This window comes from Limulus polyphemus, unplaced genomic scaffold, assembly GCF_000517525.1.
Source record: "Limulus polyphemus unplaced genomic scaffold, Limulus_polyphemus-2.1.2 Scaffold40, whole genome shotgun sequence".
Classification (NCBI taxonomy): domain Eukaryota; kingdom Metazoa; phylum Arthropoda; class Merostomata; order Xiphosura; family Limulidae; genus Limulus; species Limulus polyphemus.
The window spans coordinates 1,418,293-1,425,355 of NW_013665650.1; the positions used below are offsets into that span (position 1 = coordinate 1,418,293).

General features: G+C 34.6%; 1 long non-coding RNA gene across 1 annotated transcript; it reads left to right on the top strand.

Moving 5' to 3' along the window:
* Positions 1 to 269: 269 nt before the first annotated feature.
* LOC106461796 lies at positions 270 to 6,547 on the top strand. The gene is made up of 2 exons (XR_001290949.2): positions 270 to 361; positions 5,950 to 6,547. It is a non-coding gene; the product is annotated as an uncharacterized LOC106461796 (long non-coding RNA).
* Positions 6,548 to 7,063: the final 516 nt, after the last annotated feature.

Sequence of the window (7,063 nt, forward strand, 5' to 3'; positions counted from 1 at the left end):
AACATATTTTTCTTTTTTATTTCTGCAAGGAGTAAATCTAAAATGAGTATATATTATATGCCCATCGTATTAAAAATGATTCAAAAAAGAAGAAAAAACTCGAATTTCAAGGTTTATTTATTCAATAGGAGCGTAAATTGAGATATAAATGTAGTTAAATGTATGATATATTTTTTCATTTAATTAATAAGATATAAATTTTGTTAAAAGTATGATATATTTCTTCATTTTGCACTCCTTATCGTTATTATTAATTTTGTAATAGTGAATCAAAGTTGTTTTTCTTTTCATACTCACAACAGTTGGAGGAATTACTGAAAGTGAAACTTTTAGTCTGATTACAAATACAAGTAAAGAAAAGGTGATTAATTATCTCTTTTAAACAAATTATTTGGTAACTCAGTTATAATATTTTGGACAGTTTTGGGAATATTATCGTTAAAAATTATAATACATATAGACTTAACAGTTATTGGAAATAGTTATTAATACAGTCTATAGATTATTTGCTCTAGTACTACTATTACTAGCGATATACATGGGCCTACTAGTAGAAGTAATACTAATAGTAATAATTCTATTACTAATAATATTATTAGTAGTAATACCAGTAATATACTATAGTTACTACTACTATTCCTGGAAGTGGGATGGATTATTTTATGGAATGGTTTAAACTGAATTAAAAGATTTGGACTATAGTATAGATGTATCTTTAAGTTTAAGTGTCTTTAAGTTAAGATCTCCTTTTGTACAGTTTTGGCTAATATATTTCTTCCCATACAAGAAAAATGTTAAAAAAATGCATCAATGTGCAGTTCTATGTTATTTTTAAATACAAATGTTCTCTCCTTGAATTAATTTGAAAAACTTTATTGGGTTCACTACCACAGTACCAATTATTTCCAGCAACGGATTGTAGAATATTGTACTTCATTCATCCATAAAAACTCATCTCTTCCCATGAAATGTGATTGTTAAACTAATATTTAAAAAGTTTGGTATTCTCTTCAAGTTCGATGAAACATGAAAGAACATTCATTAATGAAAGAGGTTTTGCACCTTGAAATAAGCATCATTGAGAGTTCTTTCAACATGTTAATTAGAATATAATCTAAATTACTATAACTTAAGTATAAGCACATGACAACATTCAGATAAAATATTATAAATTTTCACCTACCTATAAAAGGAGGAGGATAAAGCAAGATAAAACTTAAAAGATGGTGTATTAACAATATGATGATTTAGATAATATTTGATTATCTCAAATTCTAGTAGATAACTGTTTAGTAAAGTTAATCATTTATTTGAATTGGAAGTTGTGGGAAGCTTTTGTCTGTCAGTTGAATTTTTCAGGAAACTGTCTGATGGTCTGGCCACATGATCTACATTGAAGCATGAAAAATATGGCTGTACTTGGATTTCATTACTAGACAGTATTAGAAAAATGCATGTGAAAGTATACTGATTAACCTTCAGGATAACATTAACAGTATTTACTGATCTAAGTACGAGTAAAAAAATAAATGAAGTGAGAACACACATCATTTCACATAATTGGTAGTATAGCTGCCTAGATATTGAAAATTTCAAAACTTTGTGCCATAGCAGCAACATGTGTTGATCATGTGACAACCCTCCACCAATCATACTGCACTACATATACTAGCACATGTAGCTCACTCTACCATTCCAGCACAATCCTCATTTTCTGGATTGGCATTATAGTGTATGGACATGTGTTTTAACTCGTGCTCCATGTGACTACAAAATTTTAATTGTGCTTGATCACATATTTATATGAGTTTTGACATCTTGTGTTTGATTTCCATCATTTCTACTTGTTTGTTTCAGAAATGTTTCTGTTTTCTGAATTTTACCTTGTTCATATGAATTCTGGATTTAATATGATGAATGATAAAATTCCCTCCATAAGTAGACAATGATTCTGACACTAGTCCCTAGGTCTCGGGGAATGATGTCTACTAGGGAAGCACAGGCTTTAGTTTGCAGGGAGTTCATGTCTTACATTCAGGCTGATGCTTTTTCCTTTCACATTAAATATTTTGAGAAGAAGGATATAACTACTATGTGGAAATTCTCTTTTTACAGCACTTTCCACCTATTACCATGCCTTAACGTAATCTGCTGGTTTAGGTATTGTTCTTTTTCCTATGAGATCTGTGGTAAGTTTTTCAATGTGTATTTCTCACTTCCTGTTGGTATACCCATGTTTAGTGAGTTTATGTGAGCTTGTGTGGATGGACCTACTTTCCGCACTCGATAAGTTAGGTCATTCATGTCTTTTCTGCTCATTGTTGGGCAAGTTAGATTTTTATACTTCTTTTACCATCTAGGTTACTTTAGTTTAAACTTGTGTTTGGAGTTTGATTGTTCGTTTATTTTTGTTTAAATTTTTATTTCTTTTCACTATTAATGTGATTTAGTTTGCAAGTTCCTTTTTCTTTACTACTAGTCACATCCACTTGGAGATTGAGTCAGAATTTGTTATTGTTCAATGGGTACCTTATTATTCTCAAGTTCATCAGGGTATGTTTTGATTTTGTGTCCTTTGTCTTATAGATACGTTAGGTGGACTTATCTGTTCGATATTTCAGGGTTGTTTATTTTCTAAATTCCTTTAGTGGTTTTATACTTTAGGTGTTACTTATTGTTTTAGGTTGAATTTCTTAGTTTTGTAGGTTTGTTATTTTTATATACTTTGCAGTCTCTACACATTTCTAAGTTCTGTTAGTTTGTGAGTAAAGAGTACTTTTTCTAAGTATGTTTAGTTTATGTGTCTTTTTGGCTACACTTCACAACAGTTTCGTGGGTTCTACAGGTTCTATCTCAGGGTTTCTGCCTTCCATTTTGCTCCTCCTCTATCTACTTCCCAGATCTCCATCCTTTCATCTTGGGATCATACCTTGTCCAGTCATCTTACCAAGTATGTTCAAGACCCACTACAAAAAAGTAGCTATCAAATGGATGGTGCCCATACAAATGGCATTGTACTCCTATCGATTTGTTCTCTCCAAAAGTACGGGAGATTGGAGTCCCATCATAGATCTGTCCCGGCTGTATACTTATTTGGTGACAGCTCACTTCACCACTTCGGTGGGTTTTTGCCCCAATATCACATTGTTTTCTTCAGTTCATCAACGTTAGTTCTATTTTCCAGTTCTGGGTGCTGCTGTTTGATCTTACCTCAGCTCCGTGTGTGTTTTGTCAGGTGGTATACTCTTTTTTACATCATCTTCACTCATTGGGCCTTCAGACTCACCATAACACAGATGACTGGCTTCTTCTCACCTCCTCTCATGCCCAGTCAGTTACTCACACCTGCTAACTTCTTCAAGAAGCTGCTTGGGTGGGGTTTCTCATCAAGTTGGAGAAGTCCTTTACTATCCCCTCACTGTTTCACTTTCTGTCTTGATCAAGCTCAGCCTTCTCCACATTAGCTCTGGGATATGGAGCAGGCAGTTACGAAGGCCTTACCTTTTCTCTCTGCATGAGAGGTTCTATCTCTCTCTTGGAGATATGTGCTTGGACCATCCCATCTCCCATTCCACCTAGGATCAGGACTATTCTTGCTTGGTGGCTTGATAGGGACCACGGTGGGGGTTCCCATTCCTCCGCCTCGCCCCGAGTCTCATCTGTTCTCAGATGCTTCCTTGGTGGGTTGTAGGGGGTGGGGGGGGGGGGGTTCCTTGATTCCATAGAGATTTCAGGTTGGTGGTCAGTCGAGGAGGCTACTGTCCATATCCACATCCTAGAACCTTTGGCAGTTCATCAGCCTCTGTACCATTTCCTCCCATTTCTGTGGGACTTGGTTGTTGTGTTCATTCTGTCAATTCCACTGTCATCAGCCATATCACCAAGCAAGGGGGAACTAAGTACAGATCTCTGTGTTTTGAGACTCTGGATCTCCTGTACTAGATCAACAACCATGACATGACAGTTCTGGGGTGTTATGATCCTGGAGTTATGAATCTTATCACTTACCATCCATGTTCTCCCCATGGAGTGGTCCCTTCATCCTCAGGTTTTTTTCTGAGGGTGTGTTCTCAATTGGGAACAATGCTATATATTTATATATTATATATACGTGTGTGTGTGTGTGTTTCCCACTCACTGGAATGCCAAATTTTCTTCCTTTTTCGATCTCCAGTTCCTCACCCCTCAGCTCTGGGGGTGGAGGCTTTCAATCAAGATTGGAGGGGTCTTCACTTATATGCCTACCCTGCGATCAGACTCATCTCCCTTATCCGGACCACTGCTAGTTGTGTTCTGCTGGTTGCTTCATTTTGTCCGGTTCAGACATGGTTCCCCTCACTGTGGCCCTTAATGGAACAACAGTCCCTGCCCTTATTTCTGTCCTGATCACTCCTTTCACTGGCAAGATTGAACATTTTTCATCCCAATGTCACCACACTCCAAATTCACATGTGACTTTTTTCCAATTCCGTGCCTCAGCTCAGGGACTTGCCCTTCATGTTGTATGTTTCCTTGCTTGTACCATTCACCTTTTCTCCTTGTGTATATACCAGAAGTGTTGGTCTTACTTCAGATTCTGATCTGTCTGCCTTGCCTTCTAACCATCCCATCCTTTTTTTTTCATTGCTTCTTTTTGTGTATTCAAGGTATATCACCATGATGACTTTTTATAGAATCTTTTTATCATTTTCTGTAAATCTGGAATATATACATATAGATTTATAAATTGAAAACTAGAATGTTGTGATATGTTCCAAATCACGGATTGTATTGTTCAAAACCATCAGTACTTGCAGGGTTTGTCATTTTTCTTCAATTTTACAAAATTAAGAACAGTACTATGTATTTTGGATGGACGTCTTGCCCACTTGAGTGTTTGTAATGTTACCCAAGTTGTAATACTGAGAATGCTGTATTGTACTAAAAGGCAGTTCTTTAGTGTCTTACTTATAGAATGCATAATATCCACCCCTTAGCAGGTGTTAGTCTTTACGCAAGATTATATTTTAAAATTTTCAGAATCATTAGTATTAAAGACATATGTTTTTTTTTTTTAATTCTGACTATTACATATATCAATAGTGCATTGATTATGTAGTGGATGTACAAGCTTTATCCTTTGATTTCTCACAGAATAGGCTCGGCATGGCCAGGTGGTTAAGGCGTTTGACTCGCAATCTGAGGGTCGCAGGTTCGAATCCCTGTCACACCAAAAATGCTCACCCTTTCAGCCATAGGGGCATTATAATGTGACAGTCAATCACACTATTCATTGGTAAAGTAATAGCTCAAGAATTGGTGGTGGGTGGTGATGACTAGCTGCCTTCCCTTTAGACTTACACTGCTAAATTAGGGTCAGCTTTGCATGAAATTCAAAAAACAAATGCACAGAATAGTTCAAAAGCCCTAATTATGTAAACCCAGACAAACTTGTGCATTGTTTTTTTGGTGCTACTATAGTGTGTGGTGTACACAGATACTATTATCTTCACCGTTTTAACTTTCGTTTATTTGCAATTGGTGCCAGTTATTATACATAATGCTTTCAAACTTAATAAATTACAACATACCATTACATAACATTTGGGGGCAAATATAATCAGAATGAAATAAGTTCCAACAATCAAAACTAGCACAGTTATAACATAAACTTAAAGCACTTACTTGGAACATGCAACTAATTAAGTTATTATTATTTGCTGAACAAAATCATGGATGGATATAAATCATTTAGCAAGAAAGTTTGTTTTAGTGAATCATTAAAATGGTGGTGATGATAATATCTGTGTAGACTGTATGCTATAATGTAAATATCTTTGTGGATCACACACTATGGTTGTACCATTTTTTTGTAGTTTGTCTTATTAAACTGTTAGAGATATGTCTGTTGTTTGTAGTTATACATTTTCTTTGTTTACATTTAATAATATGTAAATCATTTCATTATAGTATGAATCTTTCAAGTTTGTTGGTGCCTTTGAGGAGTTGGATGACAGTGAGTCGACACATTGGAAGCTTTGTTCTTACTGGGAAGTCATCTACTTCTGGAATTCAGCTATCTCAGACTTCAGGTGCATTTTTAGGAGTTGGTTTTCAGCAAGTTCGGTACAATGTTCGTAATCATTTTCCAAGACCTAGTGAGCATAAAAGGGTTAAAAGACATGGTTACAAAGCTCGATTATCCACACCAGCAGGAAGAAGAATAATCATGCGACGTATACTGAAAGGACGTCATGTTTTGACACACTAATAATAAGAAGCAAAATTTTTTTATTACCAGCTACTAGGAATGGAGCAAAAGTTTAAGCAGTATGCTGTCATCATGAGAGATTTTTCTTTGAAAGAAAAGTGTGAAAACTAGCACATTTAGTTATCAAAGATTGTGTTCATTCATTAAATTCCATTGTAAAAGAAATATCTTAACAATGTAGTTTTATACATTATTCATGTATAGACAGTTTCTAAAGTTAACACTTAATTGGAAATATACTGTTTTTAAAAACATAGTGTGTAATCTCTTTCCAGAATTAAAATTTTAAATCCTGAATGTAGTCATGTTCTAGTGATTACAAATACACATTCTGTACCCTTTAAACATGTCATTTATAATGTACACCATATCAGATGTAGCGTTTCACAAATGTTTTGTTCTAAAAGTTGTCAAAATGATCATTATATGGTATAGCAGGATAATATAGTTGGGATAAGGATAAGAAATTGAATTAAATTGTTTGTTTTAGAATATCAAACATGTCAATGTTTTATTACTAATTCGAAGAATAAACTATGATAAGAAATGTTGAATTTTAGTCAATTTCACGAAAGAAAAATGGTCATGGAATTTTCCTCTTGAGATGTTGTATAAAACCGAAACTTTAAAGTCTAGTTGGTTTTGCTGGTATATGCCACCATTACATTTTGTCAAATGTTCTAGTTGTTTTCCATTTTCCTTTGGTAATGTCTTTTACCTGCTGAAGCGATAATTGGTAGCAATGGTGGTGTCATTAAGGGCTGTCAAACAACTTGTTTTTATTTGATATTTAATGAAATAAATAATCATTGG